Raw genomic sequence first — 22,939 nt, 5'->3', positions numbered from 1 at the left:
CTCATTATCTATACTAACTACTGAATTAATGTAGAAAATGGTCCAGAATAAAGGATGAAAAGATTACTGTTTCATGACCTTTAATTTATTTCCAATACTTTACAATCTCCCTGTTGAATCTACTTATACTTACATCTAATTAATTATGTTCTATAGTCTAGAATGCATATTACTTTTTATACAATTTCCACTTTGAATTCATATATTTGCTCTGTGTTTTATGTTTTGTATATTAGCTTATTTTAAACTGAAATATAAGTTGTAACAAACTTTGAGGTTCATGAAATTTAACTTTATTAATCTATATACCTCAAACACATGTTCCTAATAAATTTCACTATAAAGTATCACATTCATGAAACTTTTATTTGTTAATTTGTTTATGTACATTATTAACTTGAGATACACGTACATCGTGTTTAGAAGCTAGTAAATATAATAAGCATGAAGCATGAAAAACTAATGAGCGGGCAAGATGTTTTATCGCTGATTTGAGATAGTAGATTTATAGGTGGTCAAGAACAACTTCGTATTGGTTGCGAAAGTTTGCTAGACAATAAAGTAAATAAACTAAAAAAAGGACTAAAATAATAAACAAGCTGAAGTTAGAAAGCAAATATGAACTAACACAATAATTATAACAGAACTAGCAACCGACAATTACGCCTCGGCGAAAACAGATAGCATAAAATAGAGAATTGGTCTGACGCTACTGCCATTTTTCGGTTTGAAATTGGACCTTTGTCTCTCTTCGCATAAGATAGGTAATGTAGGATAATAATGTGTGTATGTGTGCTATTTTTCATTGAACACACTATGCCCTGCTAGTATGCGACATGAATTTATTATAGATAGAATATCATTATAGAGAAATAAAGTATATTGTGAAAAATTGGTTATGAGAAAAAATCAAATCGCTATAGAGAAATGTCGTTATAACGAGGTGACATTGTAGAGAGATTTGACTGTACATACACTTATCTATTCAAACCTAATTTGCTTGGCATTAATTTAGAGGTTTTTTCTTTTTTTTTTCTTTTTTGAAATTGAACTTTTGTCTCTCTTGACATAAGATAGGTAATATAAGAAAATAATGCGCGTTTTTGTCGTCTTTGTCCAAAATCCATTTAGAGATTATAATTTCTCAACTGGTTGTGGAATTATGTTGGTTGAAGTGCATGCACAAATTATTGGGTCAATTGCATAAACATCCCTATTTTGTGATGTGGTGTAATTTTTATCCTTGCTTGTAGTTTCATTGGTACATAAAAAATAATTGCAAGTTACCGGTCACAAGCACAACTCCAAGCGTACACATTTGAAGTTGAAAAATCGCGCTTGTCTGAAGGTTGTCTTGTGAAGGCCAAACATCAGCCATGAGCTTTAAGAAATCAAACTTCAAAGAATTTTTGTTAAAAGTTAATGACCTGAACAAGACTTCAAAAAAGTTTCTTATGATCAATCTGAGGTATGTTTAACTAAAGTTGATCGCACTTGAGAAATATAAATATCAAGCATTAAAGAACCACTAATTTATATAATCCACCCCAACTAGCAGCAATAATAACAACAACATAATCGGTATATTCCCACAAAGTGGGGTTTGGAAAGTTTATGTTTATGCTGTCCATACCACCAGTTCAGACAGACCCCACACGGAATAATCCATTAACTAGCTAGTTTGGAATTGAAGCTTAGTTGATTGACTCAAAACTTCTGTGTAACTCTAGCATGCTGCATGGGGTATATTGATATTCCATCCTTGAAGGGAGTAAGGATGATTTTCTCAAGAACTATCCCATTCTTCAGAGCAGCTTCCAGGAATGGCATGATCTGCTCAAAATAAGAATTCTCATATATCCAGGTACCATAAATCCTTAAAGTCTTGAGACGCAGCCCCCAATAAGGTCTTGATATCCAGTAATTTTCTCCAGTAAGGTCATTATTAGAATTCTCATGAAACCCCAAGTTATTCTGCTACATAGTGTTTCATTAGGAAACTCACAACCCATTGTTTTCAGATTCAAACTATGTATGCATATGCATGAAAAAAGAAAAGTATGTGTATGTGAAGATCACGCTCATTCTGAACTCATTGACTCTAGATGTTGAATTTGCCTCTAGATAAGCGATGGTTGAGCAAAAAAGCATCAAATAATTAAGAGGTTATAGAAGAAGAACTATATAGTAGAATGAGAAGGGGCATTTGCATACGTGTTTGAAAGTGGATCCATCACTGCTTATGATCAAGATCTCGACCTGAGGACTACTTTGTAGAAGGATTGCTGACCCAGGACGCTCCAATTCACCCAAACGAGTGTGCAAGGTCAAGTATTTGCATTTCATCAATGGGCATCGCCAGTTTCTACTCTCTAATATAGTAAGGACCTAGGGCAATTAATTGTCATCACAAGTTAGGTTTAGAGGTTAGTGTATTGAAGATGTAATTAAGTAAATAAAAATGTATTTTCTCAAATAACTTAGAATTTTAGATAAGATGGTGACACAATTGAACAGTATGTCGTAGTACATGAGGTATGTTGAAGATATAATTAATTAATTCTGAAGGAAACAACTTAGGAAACAACAGTAGCAACAGCATAGCCTAAACCATGCACACAATGCAACCCACACCTTATTTAATCATCAATCCCCAAACAAGTCCTTACATATGTGTCCCTTTTTAGCCACGCTCCAAAATATAATTGACTACAAATGTAATTTACTAACTTCCCATATGTGTATCATAGCCATATTCATAAGAATTCACGAATTGTCAAAGTTCATGTTATTACTCCCTATTTCTCAATTTGCTTAATCTACTTTTTGTTATAATTTTAATTTTTTATATGACATGTTTAATATCACAAGATTAAGGGATTAAGGGTGTGTTTGGTATGAAGGAAAATATTTTTCAAAAAATGTTTTCCAGTTTTCTTATGTTTGTTTGGCTTATATGTTTTGGAAAATGTTTTTCAAAGCAACTTATTTTCCTTAAATCTAAGGAAAATGATTTCCATTCAAAAAGTAAGGAAAATATTTTTCAAAACTGTCTTTCAACCTCACTTAAAGTTGAAATGTTCATACAATTCTCAAAATCATCTACCCCGCCCCCGCCTCCAATATCCTATCACCCCGACACCACCCCTATCCCTACCCCCACCCCCATAATTCAATTGTTTTAAAAAGTATTTCAAAACTTTTTCTTAGTCTATCTCCTACCCCACTCCACCCCTACCCCTACCCCTACCCCACCCCTTACTCCTACCCCTACCGCACCTCTACCCCTACCTCACCCCTACCCCTACCCCCACCCCCACCCCCTACCGTCACCCCCACCCACCCCATTCCTCGAATTCAATTGTTTTAAAAAGTATTTCAAAATTTTTTCTTAGTCCATCCCCTATCCCTACCCCTACCAGACCCCCTTTAAAAAATAATATCTATATTTTATTAAAAAATTTCAAACTTTTCTCTTATCCCACACCCCTACCCTCCCCCTCTTACCTGTCCCCTTTCCCATCTCCCCCCCTCCTCCCAACAACCTCAAAAAAATAACTAAATTTATTTTTAAAAATTTTTCACTTTTTTTTCTTTCCCCTTCCTCCTCACTCCCCTACCCTGACCCCCAGCTTCTACTAACCCCCCTCCCCCACGGCCAATTTTTTAAATTTTTGTTAACAAAAAAAATTCAAAAGTTTTTCTTACCACACCCATACTACCTATTCTGACATCCCACCCACCCGTCTACCGACTCCCTTCCCCCAAAAAGCTTTAATTTTTTTAATTTGCTTTTAAAAAAGGATTCTAAAATGTATTTTTACGCTTTAGCTAAACACTAAAATGTATTTTTTTGAAAAATATTTTTTCATTTAACAACCAAATACTAGAAAATATTTTTCGAAAAATATTTTTCATCCACCAACCAAACATAAGAAAACAAGTAAGAAATTAATTTGTTTTCCAGAAAGAAAACATTTTCCTTCATACCAAACACACCCTAAAAGATATTTTGAAATATTTAACATATCTTTGATTTAAGAAACAAAATTCAAAAATTTTTCTTTATTATCTTAAATTTCTTGTCAAGTCATGATAGGCAAAACAAACTGAAACTAAGGGAATATTATATTTGCAAGAAGTTTTAATTATTCAAGTAGGTTTAAAGTAATGACAAAGAAAGAGTTGTTTGAAGATCCGTATCTGTTCGAAAGATGGCGCTAGATACCTGTTGAGACCAATGAATGTAAAGGTACAAATAAGAGAAAAACAATGAAAAAAATATGACAACTAATAAGGAAACAGTGTAAAATTAATAGAAAAATAATAATGTCACAAAATAGTGAGATAATTGAAACACAATAAACAACAATAATGCCTAAGCTACAATACTACAACTAGTGCACAAAAATATTCCTAAACCTGGCAAACCGTCTACTCTGTTAGGACATGTGATGTTTTGATGATTGACAAGAGATCATGGAACAAGTAAGAATAACTGGTTCAGAAAATCTTATTCGAAAAAGTTCAACTTGCTAGAGGACTTTTTGTGGGTAAAGTCGCATGTGCAAAAATGAAGGAACGTAAGTTGTTACTTGAAATAAACATAATGAGATCACCATGCTGAAAGAAGAGTTAATGTTTGTTAGGGCACGTGGAGTTTTGATGATAGACAGGTGAATGAAACATGTTGTGAAAGCTGGTTCATTCAAGTGTACAAAGCATAACTGCAGGCAAGGTTGTTGATAAGATGCACAAACAGGAGTGGATAAGCAAGAATATTCAGACCTTCTCTCAACACTTAACACTTCAGTAAAGTAGAAGACAAATGAAGTATCCAGAAATTATATTGATCAAGAAGTCCAACAATAAGAGGAGTCCTATGAAATCAAGAACTTGCCATATGTATTATTTCTCAACTTTTTATTCATACTATATTTAATATATATAAAGAGTTCTAACTACAACAAAGGGTAAGACTCATAGAGATATAATACAACTCTAACTAGTAGCCAGAAGAGTTTGTCTTGGAGTTGAATTGGATTCAATCTTATCGGATTAACTTGCAGCAATATTACGACAAGACTTAGGTGTTCCAATACCCCGTGCAAGCTGTGGATGGTAGCTTACCATCGGTTTGGAACATAGAAATTTAAACCTCTCAGATACTAAAGGCTTTGTGAACAAATCAGCTAACTGGTCCTTTGAGGAGATGAACTTCACAGATAAATCCCTTCGAGCAACTTCATCACGAACAAAGTGAAAGTCAATTTCCAAATGTTTGGTGCGAGCATGGAATATCGGGTTAATAGAAAGATAGGCCGCACCAATATTGTTTCACCATAAGATAGGAGCATCAAATAAAGTTATAACAAGTTCAAATAACAGGGACTGAATCCATATCAATTCTGTCTTGCCGTCGGTAAGTGCCTTATATTCAAACTCTGTGGATGAACGAGCAACTGTACACTATTTCTTTGACGACTAAGATACCAAACTTAAACCAAGAAATATAGCAAATCCACCTGTAGATTTTGTATCATCCAAGAAACCTGCCCAATCTAAATCAATAAATGCTTGCAGCGAGAAGGATGTGGACTTAGGAATAAGCAAAGATAGTGTAATATCCTTTTCACAGCTGCCCACTAATTTATAGTGAGATTGTGCATATATTGACACACTCTGTTAACAGAGAAGGAGATATCAGGTCGTGTAAGTGTCAAGTACTGTAGCACCCCTACAATTTACCGATAGAGAATAGGATCATGGAAAAAGGCGCTATCACCAATGTGAAGCTTGGTGGAAGTAGACATGGGGGAAGGCAGTAGTTTGCAAGCTTGCATTCTAGCTCTCGTTAGTATATCAGAGACATAACATTCTTGAGACAAGAATATACCGATAGAGTGGCGGGTCACTTGAATTCCTAGGAAGAATGATAGAGGTCCAAGGTCTCTGATGGCAAATTCAGCACCTAATTTGGAGATGATGGATTCAAGAAATGAAGGATTGTTCCCAGTAATGATAACATCATCAACGTAGACAAGTATAAAAATCTGAACCCATCATAATTAAATATGAACAGATATGCATCAGTCTTTAAGCTTATGAAGCCCAAAACTATAAAAAAAATTATAGAGGCGCATATACCATAAGCGTGGTGCCTGTTTAAGACCATAAAGTGATTTATTAAGCTTGCAAACATAGTGAGGAAGCTGAGGATGGGAGAAATCAAGGGGTTGCAACATAAAGACATCTTCTTGAAGGTCTCCGTGTAAAAACGCATTTTGCATGTCGAGTTGACGAAGTGTCCAGTTCTTTGAGGAAACTATGGATAAAATTATCTGAATAGTTGTTGATTTTACTACCGGACTGAAAGTCTCAAAATAGTCATGGCCCTCTTGTTGATGAAAGCCTTTGGCAACAAGTCGAGTTTTAAATCTATTAATGGCACCAGAGGAATTTCGTTTTATTCGAAACACCCATTTGCAACCCAATATATTCATGGAGGGATTGGGAGGTACAAGAGTCCATGTGTTATTTTTAAGAAGTGCAGAAATTTTCATAGACATTACTTCTCACCACTCCCTGAATTTGTTGGGTTCCGTGAAACAGGTGGGTTCTGAAGTTAGGGTATTTTGAGAGGAAGAGAGAGTGACAAGCTGCATTGAAGGATGTTTTGAGCGAAGAGTCATAGGATTAGATCTGAAGGTAGCCGTAGGTGGTTGAGGCTTATGAACAATAGCCAGTTTGGACACTCGAGCAGTTCGAGAGGGTGAGAAACTTATGAAATTCACAACTAGTGGTAGCGAGGGAAGCTGCCGGACAGTATTCGAGTCAACGACCACTGGATAAACAGTAGGATAGGAAGAGGGATTAATCGGTGTTGATGGAGGGGACAATACAACAACATTAGTAGTAGTTAATGGATGAGGAATGAGACTTTACTTTTGTGTGTGACCAGTAGTAACAGGTGAAGACATGTGCATGTTCGGAGAGGTAGAATGCATGGGATTTGATCATCATGAATTGGCGGAGAAATGCAAATGGGCTGACTCGATGACGATTTTACGGAGAGGGGAGGCGGTCCCAAAATAGATTAAGAAGCAAAGGTGTATTGTGTTTCATAAAATCTAACGTGTTGTGCAAAATAGATCTTTCAAGTTCGGATGTCCAAACAACGATAACCATGGTATTTTGAACTGTATCCTAGGAATACACAATGAGCAGTGTAGAATTGAAATTTATTTTTGTTGTATAGACGAAGGAATGGGAAGCACAAACAACCAAATGCTTTAAGAAATTGATAATCTAGAGTTCTGTTGAATGCCAATTCATATGGGTATAGACCTTGATTTTTAGGAGAAGGGAGACGATTAATAAGATAAATGGCACATTCAAAAGAGAAATGCCAATATTTCGACGAAGTAGAACTGTGAGCCATGAGAGTTAGACCCGTCTCAATAATGTGATGATGTTTACGCTCAACTTTTCCTTATTGCTCATGAGTATGAGGACAAGAAAAATGATGATGAATTCCATACTTTGTGAGAGTAGGCGCGAGAGCCCGAAATTCACTGCCCCCATCTGTTTGAATGACTTTTATTTTTGCATTAAATTGATTTTCCACAAAAATTTTAAATTGAATATAGTAAGAACATCAGATTTCTAAAACAGTGAAAACCCCCAAACAAGATTCGTATAATCATCAACAATAACTAGAAAATAACGATGGCCTTCAGAAGAAAGAAACGGAGAAGGTCCCCAAACATCAGCATATAAAAGTTATAAAATTGAGGAAATTTTATTAGAACTAATCGAAAGAGACAATTTGTGCGACTTGCCAAGTTGACAAGCACTACAAAGTTTATGCAATACTAAACTAGAAACTGGAAGATTATACTTCTTCAAGACTTGGTGGAGAATTCTTTGGTGTGGGTGACCCAGCCTGAGATGCCAACAATCTGAAGAAGCCTTGGAAGAGAGATAGGCAAAAGGTTGAAAGGATGAGGAAATCTTGATTGGCAAAGTGTAGAGACCATTTTTACTCCGATCGGAAAGTAGAACCTTCTTAGTAGTTGGATCTTTGACAAAGAAATAGTCAACATGAAACTCAAAGAAGACATTATTATCATGAGAGAATTTTTGAACAGAGAGTAAAGGTTTCGTAATAGAAGAAACATGAAGAATACACTTGAAATGAAAAGTTCTATCATGAGAGGGGAAATAAGAATTACCCGTGTTTTGAATGGGAAATCCAGTGCCATTGCCAACATATAATTGGTCACCTCCTTTGTAATGATTGAGTTGTTGAATTTCAAAAAACTCTGGAGTCACGTGATGAGTGGCATCAGTGTCAGGGAACCAATTTTGAGTTAATGGCATGGGTGATTGTTGGGAGAGATAAGCTGATGGATTGATTGTGTGATTGAATCATTGAAAACATGTTGGAGCTAGATGGTTTGTGCTATTACATATTTGACATCGTGGCTTTAAATCCTATTGATTTTGCCATTATTGGCCAGAATTATTATAGGATCGAGAGAAGGAGTTGCGTCCCCCTCTTCCATTCCTCCCTCATGAATTTCTTCCTCTACCACGAGTAGAATTTGAAGGGTGGTAGTGATTGGATTTTTGAATCAAGTTGGTCGAAGGATGTAACACCCCATATTCAAGTACGTGGATTGGTCTTATTTATATGGAATTAATTTTATTTTATTTTATTTATACCGGAATTTGCCCGTCGATGGTTCCATACGAAGATTATTGAATAAGCTTTCCAACGATATAAATATTTCCAAAAATGGATAGATTTCGGATATAATCGAGCATGCTCGAAACTATAAAACGGTGGCCGGGATATTTGTGAATAGTAAATGTGCAGGAAAATTTCCTACACACAAACTACTGAGGCCAGCCATTTTTTTGGGTCAACTTTGAACGATCATAACTCCCTTAATATAATGAACTGGGAGAGATTCAACCTATAAAAAGAAATATGTTTGAGTTTTCTTTCCAATGCAATTGGTTTCATCCAAATCCAACGTCTGAGTAAGGAGTTATACTCATTTTACTTCAGCCTCTCAAAATAGATTTTTAGGGTCAACTTCAAACGATCATAACTCCTTGTAAAGGACGAACTGGGTGGCCTACTTTATATGAAATTAAATCCCTTTGAATTATCTTTCCAACGATACCAATTTCACCCAAATCCGATATTGGAGCAAAGAGTTATGGTCGATCTACTTTAACTTATCAAAACAGTCCACCAAAGGACAGATTTGACATTATTTAAATTTTAATGGCACTTTGGTCATTCCCTATGATATTATGGACGGGGATATGTGTATATATACATGTATATGAGTTCAAAAACTCATTTTCATCATCAATCATTGAGAAAGAACAAACCCTAGCCAAATTTGACCTTTAAATTACTTTTCATTCAACCGTGGAAATTCCAAAGTAATCCGATAACTGCGTTTGTCATCTCGAGAGCTTCGAACGGCACCTATTATTTGTGCAAACAGGATTGGATAATCAATAGGGGAATTCTAAGGTATGAATATTGTTTGCCTTTGTTCTCTTCCATATGTATATGTGTGATAGAGGATTATATATATTGGTTGTTATTGAAAGGTGATGAAAATAGGGTTATGGACTATTTTGCATGGTTTGGTTGTATTGAATTGTGGAAGGTGGATATGGTAATTGAGTTATGGAAGGTGGATATGGTGATATACCATTGAATTGATGATTATTTATGTCTATGGCTCAATTTGATTTAATGGATTGGTTTGAAGGATAAATGAATCCAAACTTGATATTGGAGGATGTTGTATGAATATGCATGGCATGTGAATGTAATTGGAGTATAAGAGGGTTAAAGTGACACCCTTTATGGTGTAATTAAGGCTTACTACTTAACCACTAGTTTGGTGAATTCAAATAATTGAATTGTGACGTTTGGTCGCTAATACTAGATTGCTATATATGTTCATTATAGATAAGTAATCCGAAAAGACGAGAAGTCCATTTGGGACTAGTATTGAAGGTTGACAATCAGGTATGTAAAGCATACTCCATACCATATCTTTGGCATGAAAGTGAACAATTGTTCTATTAAGAAAGTTTCCAAAGTTATTCAGTAACATGTGATTCATAATGGTTTTGTATGATGTCCTACGTTACCAATGAACTTATTTCCACCCTACAAGATGTCAAGACATTCCAATACTTACTTGTTTTCCAAATCTTACATGTTTATTGCACTAATGAATGTCAGAATGTATCCGGTTACTCAAACAAGATCCATGTGCTATTAATGACTCCAAAACGTTTTATTGATATACCAATAAGTTCCTACTTCATTGTTATGGCATTGATGACTCCAAAATGCTTTATTGATGTGCCAATGAGTTCTTACTTCATTGTTATTGTATTGATGGTCTATTTATATGTCTCTTATTGATGTATCATTGTTTCAAAGTATCAAAAATGTGGTGGCGACCGAAATAACAATCTCAAAGATTAATTGAACTAAGTGATGGAAGTTCTCTCTTATCGGGTGATATCCCAGGGGCATAAGCCTATCATGGGTCGATCCCTAGTTATGTGTTTGTGGGTGGTATCCCAGGGGCATAAGCCTATCATGGGTCAATCCCAGTTGATATGTACTGGAGGCAGCCTAATGGTCACAGTACAGTACAGTAATGATTACAAAGATGATAAGAACGAAGGTAAAGTGATTGAATAAATACAATGTACAGGTTGTCACAAGTTCTAGTAAGTGTGGTCCACTCCTATTACGATTTATTCACTTGTTTCTGATCTCTATTGAGCTCCTATATCATATGTGATTATCTACAGCTTTACATACTCAGTACATATTTCGTACTGACGTCCCCCATGGGGGACCTGCATTTCATGCTGCAGGCACAGGTACCTCAGCTCATACACCGCACAAGTAGGAGCCAGGATATCCAGCTGCTTTTGGTGAGCTCCAGTTTGCTTTAGGGCTTTCTGTGTCATATCCAGTCACTTTTGGTATTGTATAGAAGTTAGTTATATGGCGGGGTGTGTCCCGACCTTAGTTAAACTCCGTGTATTGTCTAGAGGTTTTGTAGACCTAATGTACAGTCAAGGTGGTGTTTTGTTAATAGACGTGATGGCTCCAATGGCCAAGTATTGTAAATACATATATATGTGTGCTCGAGCTTATACAGGTGATTATTTCCTTTTATATGCGACATGATGCTGTCCGAATTTTGGGTTGTCATAGAGGTATGCATGGGTAGTATAAGGTTATGAGCTGGTTCTCCCGGGCCTCCTTGGTTACGGGTGCCAGTCCGCCCCAATAGGTTTTGAGGCGTGACAAAGGAGGGGTTCAGTAGTTTGGATATTTGGGGTTACAGAGAGAGTGGGCTGACCATGAAGAAATTCATTATTAAGTAAGAGACTGTGAAGTTCAGAATACGTTACATGTCCAGCTATGGCAGATAATGTGGTAACAAGATCTTTGAGCTCATGATGTAGACCTTTAAAAATATAGATATTTTGGTCTGCAAGACAAAGGGGCCTTCCTGAGGCGGCAAGTTCATTAGAAAGTAACTTCGCCTTCTGGAGGTATTGAGAAACTAAAAGATCCTCTTGTTTTAGATTTTGGAGAGACATATGGAGACTAAGTATGTGAGTATTTGAAGGAGAGGAAAGAGATTGCGTGAGGGTGTCCCAAACCTCTTTAGAGGTGGATAGGCCAACGACAAGCAGAAGAGTTTCTTTCGACAGGGAAGAAATAAGAAGGCTCATTATCAACTGATCTTGCTGAACCCATAGGGTGTGAGCAGGATTGGATTCAATATGAGGGGTTCCTTCTTTGGCAACATGAGAAGGTGCACACGGGAAAGTTCCATCAACGTAACCAAGAAGATTTTGACCACTTAAAAACAGAACGAGTTGTGTTTTCCAAAACAAGTAATTTGTGGAAGTGAGTTTAATAGATATAAAGTGATGTGCATGATTTAACAGAGAATAATAAAGAGAAGTCATGGTGGGAATAGAGGATGAGAGAGGAAGAGAAGTAGAGGTAGACATGGCTATCTGATACCATATGAAATCAAGAACTTGCCATATGTATTATTTCTCAACTTTTTATTCATACTATATTTAACATATACAAGTATATATATAGAGAGTTCTAACTACAACAAAGGGTAAGGCTCATAGATATATAATACAACTCTAACTAGTATCCAGAAGAGTTTGTCTTGGAGTTGAATTGGATTCAATCTTATCAGATTTACTTGCGGCAATATTATGAGAAGACTTAGGTGTTCCAATACTGCAAGACTAAGGGATAAATGAAAAGAATCCTATTCAACCGAGGAGGGAGAGACGGCTACAACAAGAAGTGAAGTTACTTGATAGAGTTCCACTGAAGATAGAAGTAAAGATCAAAAAGGACTTTATCACAAGGTGTGATATGGGTACAACCACGAGGATGCACGTATGTGAGAATGCATTGGACCCGTCCAATAAAGTGTCCAAGTGAAGTGTGGAAAAGACCTTGGATCACACCAAAAGCGACCCTAAACTTGCACTCCAAGGGCGCCTTTGGTCATATTTCATTAAAGATACCTTTTGGTCATTTTACCTATTATTTATAACACACTATAAATAGAATGATGTAGGGTTTTAGTTATTAATTTTTGTTGAATATTGAAGTTGTAACACTTGAAACTCTCTCTCTTGTGTGAAAGGCCCCCATGGCCAAAATTTATAACTAGGAAAATCAACATTGAGTGTGGATTCACTCGTGTTGGACTCAATCTTGGAAATGTTGGATGCTTGGGAGATCGAGGTCACTCTTATGCCAACGTAAGAGTTAGGTATTTGTTGTGTGTGATGTTAAAGGTCCAAGAGTGGAATAGGCTTTTGGGTTTTTACGATTATACCTTCAATTTGTCTAACTATTTATCCGTTTACCTTCTTGTAATCTTGTTTAGTGTTTGTGTTGTAATCTTATGTTCTTGTTGTTATTGTTAAATCTGAATCTTGTGTCTTTTTGTTCATCATCTTATGTTGTTAATCTAGTTTGTTGTCCGCTGATTTGGTGTAATAAATACCTTATTATCTTCTTGTTAATGTGTTCTTGGGAAACCAAGACTTGTCTCCAAAAGGGTTCACAGATTTCTTCCATTTTGTGGACTGTTTTTGGACTGATTTCATGTTTTCATTATTTTTCTCGTATCATTTGTATCAAAGAATGGATTGATCTTGTTCCTACAAGATCAATCTTGGGCTTGCTTGATAGAAAATTCAAGAAAAAAAGGTGTTAGAAAACTGAAAAATAAAAAAGAAGCAAATCTGTCCATTTTGTGTTCTTGGCCGAAATTGTGTTATTGCTGTGTCTTGGCTGAGATTTTTACTTGTTTTGTTGTTTATAGTGTTAGTTTTCTTCATCTCTAACACTCTTGAGTCTAAATTTAAGTTTGAGCTTACATTGTTGGTGTTGTTTTCGTGAACATAAGGCTTGGCCGAATTGTTGTGGAAACATTGTTGTGGTGGACTGTTTTGGCATTGTGGTCTTCATCTTGTTGTTGTTATAAGCTTGACCATGTGATAGTGTTGTTCATTGGTGGCCTAAGAACCATTTTTTTGAAATTGTAGTTGTCTTGGACAAGTGTTGAAGATATTGTATTGTGAAAATTAGAAGTTGGCCATGTGAAAATTGTGGTATTTTTGGAGATTGTTGTTGGTTGTTCTTGGTGATTGTTGATGTTGTTCTTAAATTTCTTCACAACCTTCATAGCTTGTTAATATAAAGTGAACATTAGATCTATAAAGGTGAAGGAAAAAGGGGTGAAGCTTTGTTAGTCTTGAAAGACTTCCCATCACTCATCAAATAGTCAATCACATCTCAACCATTTTCCAACAACTTTCCATAAAACAAGGGTCCATGTTATAAGGAGAAGTACAAGAAAGTCAAAGTCTTGAAAACTTGACTTTGAAAAGGATCCAAAACTTGTTTGAATTTCCCTCCTTAAAACAAATTCCACCAATTCCTAAATTGTAAATTGACCAAGACTTGAAATTGGACAACAACAAAAAAAAATTGTTAGAAACCGCAACCAATTATGTGCTCCCACGTCATCATTGTTACTGTTCACGCAACATATTTAAGCTCAAATTTCATATTTCTTAGTTTTCTTTTGTTGTTCCTTAGTTTCCATTTCGTTGGTTCCAATACTAATTGACAAACTAGTACTCATCTACTAGATTGTTAGTTAGTCTTTGTGTTCGTTCATTCATTTTAAACGTTTGTTGTGTGCTTTTTTCTTTTGTGAATTCATTGTATCTTGTTGGTTCAAGTCCGTAAATAAATTTTCTTTGAGTCATCTCAATCAAAAATCCTTTTCGGACAAGAGTAGACTCGACCCTCAATCACTCACGAAGTACAAGCCGGCTTTCAACACTTGTGAAACCAATTGTGAGGTAAAACCGAGAGTAAGAGTGTGGTGAGGCATTTTGAACTAACAAGTTTGTTTTGTTTTTTTTTGTTGTCCTTTGCTTTAGGTACCATGGACGCCACTAATCTTGATGCCATGTTTGATCGTATCAATGACGATATTGAAGAAATGAAATGGCACGTGGAAAGGCTACGCCAATTGTTAACTAAAATTATCCCACAAAATCCTACTTCCCTTGTCCAAACACCTTGTGCTGAGGGCTTTCCTAAGTAAGAGGTGGGCTACCCCAACCCACACCAAGGTAAAGAGGAGATTTAAACATCTTTGGTACTTGATAGTGAACTTATAGAGAGCAAAGCACTTGCTAGTTTCGAATCTGTCCTGAGATAGATCATGCTCTCTTTAGGTTTAATGTTTTGTTTGAAGATGATATAAACACTCCTAATGAACCTAGTGGTGAAAATGATGGTATGGATTGCCTTGAAGGCTATAGCCGATATGCTAACCCACTATGGTGTGACAACATTCCTCCTAAAGATGGAAATCTCTTCTTGGAAGATGAGAGTACTCTTATGGGCAAGGAATGTGTAGTCTCGAAAATGAGTACTCTTGGTAGTACTCTTAGTGTGCATTTTGATCAATTTACTCTTAAATGTAATTCACTACTTGAGCATGTGAATAGTGTGCTTAAAAATTCTCAAGTTAGTGATGATCTCTATAGAATTGATCTTAATAATGTACATCACTCTTTGAACATCTTGTGTGGTAAAAGCATTGCAATTAGTTTTGTTCATAGAGACCATGTGTATGAAAATATTTTTGTGTGTGAGTGTGGGAGTGACATTCTAGGGGAAGGGAGTGCTAGCCTCGACTAAAGACCTTGCTAATTTTTCCATTTGATCCCGACACCCTCTTGGAATGTGAAAATCTCTACACTCCCCACTTAATGCTTGGTCAAGACAACAAGCAATGTTTGGTTGTGGGTGCTAATGAAGAAAGACAAGGTTCTTCCTTATCTCTTTTTATGGATGATGACAACTTCCTTTGTGTCTTTTGTACTAAGCTTTTTATGTTCAACACAAAGGACCCATGGATATACTCCAAGTTTGTACCCCCTCTGGCATGAAATATGATGTGTGTATTTTGCTAACCCTAACCCCTCATGTCCTTAGGATGTGTGCTTGTTGTCTTCTCTTGATTTTGCGAGGTACGGATTTGAGGTCGAATCCTTTTTCAAAAAGGGGAGGATAATACGGGTACGACCACGTGGATGCACATATGTGAGAATGCATTGGACCCGTTCAATAAAGAATCTAAGTGAAGTGGGGATAAGACCTTGGATCACACCAAAACCGACCTTAAACTTGCACTCCAAGGGCGCCCTTGGTCACATTTCATTAAAGGGACCTTTTGGTCATTTTACCTATTATTTGTAACACACTATAAATAGAATGATGTAGGGTTTTAGTCATTAGTTTTTATTGAATATTGAAGTTTTAACACTTGAAACTCTCTCTCTTATAAGAAAGGCCCCCATGGCCGAAACTTGTAACTAGGAAAATCAACATTGAGTGTGGTTTCACTCATGTTGGACTCAAGCTTGGAAAAGTTGGATGCTTGGGAGATCGAGGTCACTCTTGTGCCAACGTAAGAGTTAGGTATTTATTGTGTGTGATTTTAAAGGTCCAAGAGTGGAGTAGGCTTTTGGGTTTTTAAGATTATACCTTCAATTTGTCTAACTATTTATCCTTTTACCTTCTTCTAATCTTGTTTAGTGTTTGTGTTGTAATCTTGTGTTCTTGTTGTTATTGTTAAATTCGAATCTTGTGTCTTCTTGTTCATCATCTTATGTTGTTAATCTAGTTTGTCGTCCGTTGATTTGGTGTAACAAATACCTTATTATCTTCTTGTTATTGTGTTCTTGGGAAGCCAAGACTTGTCTCCAAAAGGGTTCACGAATTTCTTCAATTTTGTGGACTGTTTTTGGACTGATTTCGTGTTTTCGTTGTTTTTGTTATTGTTAAATCTGAATCTTGTGTCTTCTTGTTCATCATCTTATGCTGTTAATCTAGTTTGTTGTCCGCTGATTTGATGTAATAAATACCTTATTATTTTCTTGTTATTGTGTTCTTGGGAAGCCAAGACTTGTCTCCAAAAGGGTTAATAGATTTCTTCCATTTTGTGGACTATTTTTGGACTGATTTCTTATTTCTGTTGTTTTTATCGTATCAAGGTGTGCATATATATGACAAACAACATTCAAGTAACTCACTCATGCACTGATAAGACAATCAACAATCAGCAAAACAGTTTACTTACTTGAAGAAGAACCTAGTCCTTTACTTAGTAAGTCTTAGACTGTTTGTAATAGGTAGGTTCTTTGAGTTATAATGAGTCATTGTTCTAGTCTCAGTGATCTATAAACTGAGTTAGGAGTTGTGTCTTCAAGTTAGGGAACTCGAAGACTTGGGAACACTTATCTTTGTAAGATTCGTGTTTTTGTAGTTTTAGGAGTTAGAAGTTTTAATTCCTAGTTGACAAGAAGTCTTATAATTTTATTGATTGTTGAGGCTTAAGAGTTATAGTGAAGTTGGGGTTAAATCTTGTAGAGGTACAGGTCGTGATTTTTTACACCTTTCTTGAGCCGGGTGTTTTCCAAGTAAAAACACTGTATTCAGCTTTTACTTCTTTGAACCATGCTTACTTACTTGTTCCACAGATAGGCAACCAGTAGAGTCTAATATTAAAATTAGTAGGGAACGCACTCTAATAATGTTTGACAACTAAATTCAAGAAGAAAGTCTAAGAAGCATGGAAGTCCTAGTGGAGTTAAAAGTCTACTTAGTTGTGGAGATCAATTACAAATATAAATAAACAAGAATTTTCAAAACAAGATTTATGCACTTATACTTAGAGAAAAGAAGGTAGAAAACGAGCAAATATGCAAGAACAATATTTGAGAGAGTTTTACCTAGCCATCCAAGTGTTGCCAGTCCGAAGAACCTGTTTCATAGCACTATGTTTTACTGTTTTTGATTATTCTAGTTTTGATTTTTGTTTAATCAAGATGTAATTTTCATGTTTCCTTAGTGTCAGTGTATTATAAACCGGTTTAGAAGTATAGTCTTCAAGTTGGGATAACTTGAAGACTTGGAAACATAAACCTTGAAAGATTTGTGTGCTTTTAGGAATTAAAGTTGGTTCCTAAGTTTGCAAGAGTTATGTTATCTTAACTTCAAATTCGGGAAAACTGGGAGCTTGAATATTAGGAATTAGAGTTTATAATTTCAATAGGTTTGTAATCTTTTGGGAGGCTCATTATGTTTAGTGAAGTTGGGGTTAAATCATGTCGAGGTATAGGTTTTACCTTTTTATATTTTCTGTAAGTCGGGTATTTTTCATTTAAAACTATTATATTCATAACTTACTATCTTTATTGTTTTCATTGAAACATGTAAATCAATCTGTTTCACGCACAGGCAACTCGCAAGTTAAATTCACTAAAATTCCATGTCATGTAGAATATCATACTCTAATACGCGTCCTCCACAGTCCCCTATCTAAGGTCTTGTTTTCGGTAACCTGAATATGTAGTTATGTATCATGTCTTGTCTAATCATCTCTCCCGATCAATACTTCTTTCAGCCTACCTCAATTTTTTTTCATATTTACTATATCCAACCTCTTGCACCTCTTCGATCACTGGGTCAACTGAACCTCACCCTATCACATTTTCAAACCATCTCAATCTCGCTTAATTCCCTCATCTTGTCCACCACAAAGGTCATTCCCACCTTATTATCTCGAATAACCTCATCATTCCTGATTCTATTGCACCTATTATGTCCACACATCTATCTCAACACCTTATCTCTGCGCCATGCATCTTCTAAATATGTAAATTTTGGACTGGCTAACACTCCACCCCATACAACTATATGTTTTTCCTTCTTAATTAATGAAAAGAAAAAAAACATCTTATAACTCTCCATGATAAATCTGTGTAAATATTCGTAAGTCGTATATTGTATTTATGGAATGGAAGAGTTACTACTACATAAATGTTACGCATTCTTTCTTAATAACAATATGATTTCTTACAAATGCAACTTTTTGAATGAAAAGATATTTAGGAGTCTTGAAAGTTACTTGCCTTTATAACTTTGTCATTAATTCAAAAATAATGTTACATTATCTACATTAACTATGTTTATCTTCCTTTACTCTTTTGATGGATGAAACATACATGATATACCTATTTAAGAAGCATTATTTGTAAGCTAAACATGTAGAAACATAGAAAATCAAATACTCTCTCCTTCATCTATTCTCTATCTCTATATTGGCTTCCTTTCTTTGTTAATTTCTGGGCGCTTTGTTTCTTCGTGCAACTCCAAAATTTCAGCCATGAGTGCACATGTTTGGAATTAGCCGTGAACCTTGGAGAACGACCAGCTACAACGATTTGCACCAAAGTCAGGTCGAAATCGCTTTTAAAGTAGTGACTTGTCAGGACACATTCTTTGTGACTATTTTCTTACTATTATTAATTAATTTTAGTTTCAATATGAATATTGTAGTAGTTTTTCCAACACGAACAACGTCAATCTAACCACCACTTCATAAAATATTGTTATATTGTATGCAACTTCAAACATTTCTTTTTTGGTAAGTTATGAAACTTTATACATTTCACATTGTGCAACAACAATTCTTTTATTAAAATTGTAGGACTATTGCATGGGATTTAAGCTACAACAAATGAAGTATACATATTTTTAATTGTATGACTGTAATTTAGCTTGTTATAATAGGTTCATCGATCATCATTTTTATCAAGTTATCAATAAATGTTTATCCTATAGATTTTCCTACGATTAAGTGATATGATTGTGTAAATAATTAATCCACATCATCACTAAGAGAAGTATAAACACTCAGGGAAACAAATAAATTAAGAACCATCAATTTTTAATGACTAGATGAACTAGAGAGGTTTACGTCAAACCTGCAGGCACTATGGCCCAATGAAGAGTTTCTCAACATTACTCAATGATGCAAGGAGATCACTTAACATCTTTTGGCTAGTCCTAAAGTCAAAGGAATATAGCTTAGCATTGACTAGAGCTTGTACATTCTGAAGAACAAGTAATTTCTTATGAAAAGATCCATTAATCTCCAGCGAAGTAATATTCCTAGCACATATCGTCAGCTCTTTATACTCATCGTCACTATTTTTATTTTCTTGATACCAGTATCCCCCGATAACCAACTTCTTCATGCTTTTTGAATTAATATGAAAACCAAGAACCCCAAAACACATACAAAACTTGAGAGATTCCAAACCAGGACATCCAGAACAGATGGCATCAACAACTTCTGAGCCCAATTTAGCATACCAAAGAGATAAAAGCCTAAGAACAAGCCAATTAATCATTACAATTGGACAACTTTAGTTTACGTAAACACACATTAGAATACATAATCTGTGGTAAGCTATAACCCTCTTCGAAACCCCCCATCAGATTCAAATCCAGTACCTCAACAGATTTAATCGTCACAAAAATCATCCATCTGTTAACATGGTCAACTAATTGGTCATCAATGTAAGGAAATTGGTCGGCAATGTAAGGAAACTCAACCAAAAATTTATTCAATTTACTAGGCTTGGAGAGAATCAGTGTGTCATCAATGGATTTAATAAATTCAGTTACATCGCGATTTGATTCAGGAGAGTGGGTGAAAAATAAGTTGTGTGCTGAAGTCCACAAAAGGCACTACCTTTTAGACAAAACTCCAGTTCGTATAACATCTTTCATCTGGAAGGATGAGAGGATGTGACGGAGGAGATGGTCTGGTAAGGCACTAAGACGATCTGGTTTGTTATCCATTTTACAGCGTTTATCAGTACTATAGCATTGATCGACATAAGTAGTGTCCACATTTTCACTTTCACTTTGTGAAGAATCAGAATGAGACATGATGAAGGAAAGAGGAGCCTAGGGTTCAACAAGTAGAGCAGCATTTCCAAGATTATCAACATTATATATAGTGGATACAACCTCCATTTTTGGTAACTTCACTCACTAAGTTACTTTTTAAAAAAGATAATAAATTCATTAAGGATAAAATAAATATTTTAAAGTAAAATTATTAATGAATATATAAATATGTCATTTTTTTTAAGATTGACTAAAAAAGAAATTAGGTCATATATATTGAAAAAGAGAGAGTATATTATTTTGGAATAACCTTCACTCTTTCAGTATTTTATTCGATATTTTCAATGTTTGATTTGGATATATTAAAAGCGAATATCAAATATATTGAATTTTAAAGTCTGCTAAGAAAGCCATTTAATAAGCCTAATTTAATAAATTATTTTAGGTTATCCTTGGATATTCTATAATTTATTTTCTAGAGTGATTTCCATAATTAAAAGTGAATATCAAATATATTACTTTTTAAAATCCGCTAATAAATTCATTAAATAATCCTAATTCAATAAATTGTTTTAGATTAGCCTTCGATATTCGATATTTTTGGAATTCGATTTCGATAAATTGAAAATGGATATCAAATAGAGTTTAAATTTTGTACATCGTCAGTATATAAGATTTTTGTACATCATCGGCTACTGTTATAGATAAACATGATAACGTTATTAAGTAATTTGTAATATTCCTTTTTAAATATGATTATAATTATGTCAAGAAAAGTTTATAAGTACTCCTTGTGCTATAATCAAAATTAATAGTTACTCCATCTGTTCTATTTTAATTGATCATCTTACTAAAAATAAATGTCTCATATTAGCTAATCACTTATGAGGATGGAATTAATTAATTTTTTTTTCCATTTTACCGCTACAAATAATAATATACATTAAATGTGACTAATAACAGTTCAATTTCCAATGTCTATTCCCGTGTCCAATAAATATCATTAATATGGGTAAAGAATAAAATACTCCATCCGTATCATTTTAGTTGACCTTTATTGACTTGGCCTACCCTTTAGAAATTATTTAATAGAGGTTTATTTTACTAAAGTAATTCAATTAATTATGCATTGAAAATATGAATTTGAATATTTATACTTTACATAGTCATTTAATGCTAGGGATAGGATTGACAAAATACCATAAATTTCTCTTGATTTTAGAACCTGAACAACTAAAATGAAATAAATATTTTTAGCAAGAGGGCTAACTAATATAAGACGGAAGAGTAGTAAAACTCATTATTCAATTTACAATTTATTAATCATTATATAAAATGTAATGTGCCCAACTATAATGGGATGTAATGTGCCCAACTATAATGGGACCGATGAAGTATCTTCTAAACCAACTTTATCTTCTTTTCTAAATCAAGTTTTTGTTATTCATTTTCTCAACATTATACTTATCATAAGTAGATAATTCTTAAGTGCCACAAATAATTTCTAAATTTTTGTTTGTTTTTCTAATGAAATTACGACAAGAAAATTGATAACAATATAACCACCAATACATATTAAATGCAATTATCAATTGAAGAATTAATATAGAGAAAGAACACACAAAAATTAAAGAAATAGAACAAGAAATTAATATTGATATAGGAGATTGACTTTCACTTTATTGATAAATTAAATCAGCATTTAAGATTTTTAGAGATTAATTAACAAAGATAATGGAATAGTGAATGAATTATGTGACAATTAGTTAACAGTTTGAGGAAGATGGGAAAATTTGAAGAGAAGATAGGAGAGGAGTAGAAAAAGAAATATAATTTTTGAAATAGAAAATTAACTAGAAATTAGTTGGTAACCAGCTATGACGGGTTAATATGACCTGAAGATGTAAGAATCAAACTTTAGTATCATAAATCATATTTGGATATGGTAATTTGCTAATTACGTATTGAAGGAAATAATATTCTGACGAAATATGTTCCTAATGTGTCTAAAATTTGACATGTTAGCATTTAAAAAGTGTGACTACTCAGCCAAAATAATATGGGAGAAGATACTCATTTGGTAAGGGTATGCAAGAAGAGCTATGAAATGGAATGCAGAAGTAGCTTGGGTCATCAGTAATATTTGTCCAGTTTATAAAATCAATGAATAATTTATCTATTTTTATCCATTTTATCTCCTTAACATTAAATTTGATTCATTATCTAATGCATTTTTTTCAAAGCATTAAATTTATTATATTGAAAGAATAATATGGTAAAATAACTTGAATCATTTACTGCTTCTTAAAAAAATAGTGGACAAGTAAAAATAAACTGAGAAAAGTAATATTTTGTCATGATACACCTAACAATCGATCGTTGTAGTATAGTGGTAAATATTCTAGCATGTCAACCCCCTTTTCCTTCTTATTAGTGCTTAGACTATTTTACGTAAGAAAGTAGCAAATCATCAGGAACTTTAAGACATGTAAGATAATGTCACACCCTCTTTTTAACCAAGAAGATTCATTT

At 34.5% G+C, this 22,939-nt stretch overlaps 1 pseudogene; it reads right to left on the bottom strand.

Annotated features, from left to right (window-relative positions):
* Nucleotides 1–1,707: 1,707 nt before the first annotated feature.
* On the bottom strand, nt 1,708–20,446 carry LOC107858197 (annotated as a pseudogene).
* Nucleotides 20,447–22,939: the final 2,493 nt, after the last annotated feature.

This window comes from Capsicum annuum, chromosome 2 (assembly GCF_002878395.1).
Source record: "Capsicum annuum cultivar UCD-10X-F1 chromosome 2, UCD10Xv1.1, whole genome shotgun sequence".
NCBI lineage: Eukaryota > Viridiplantae > Streptophyta > Magnoliopsida > Solanales > Solanaceae > Capsicum > Capsicum annuum.
Note: the sequence above shows the minus strand (reverse complement) of the source record. Positions and strands in the feature narration are given on the sequence as shown.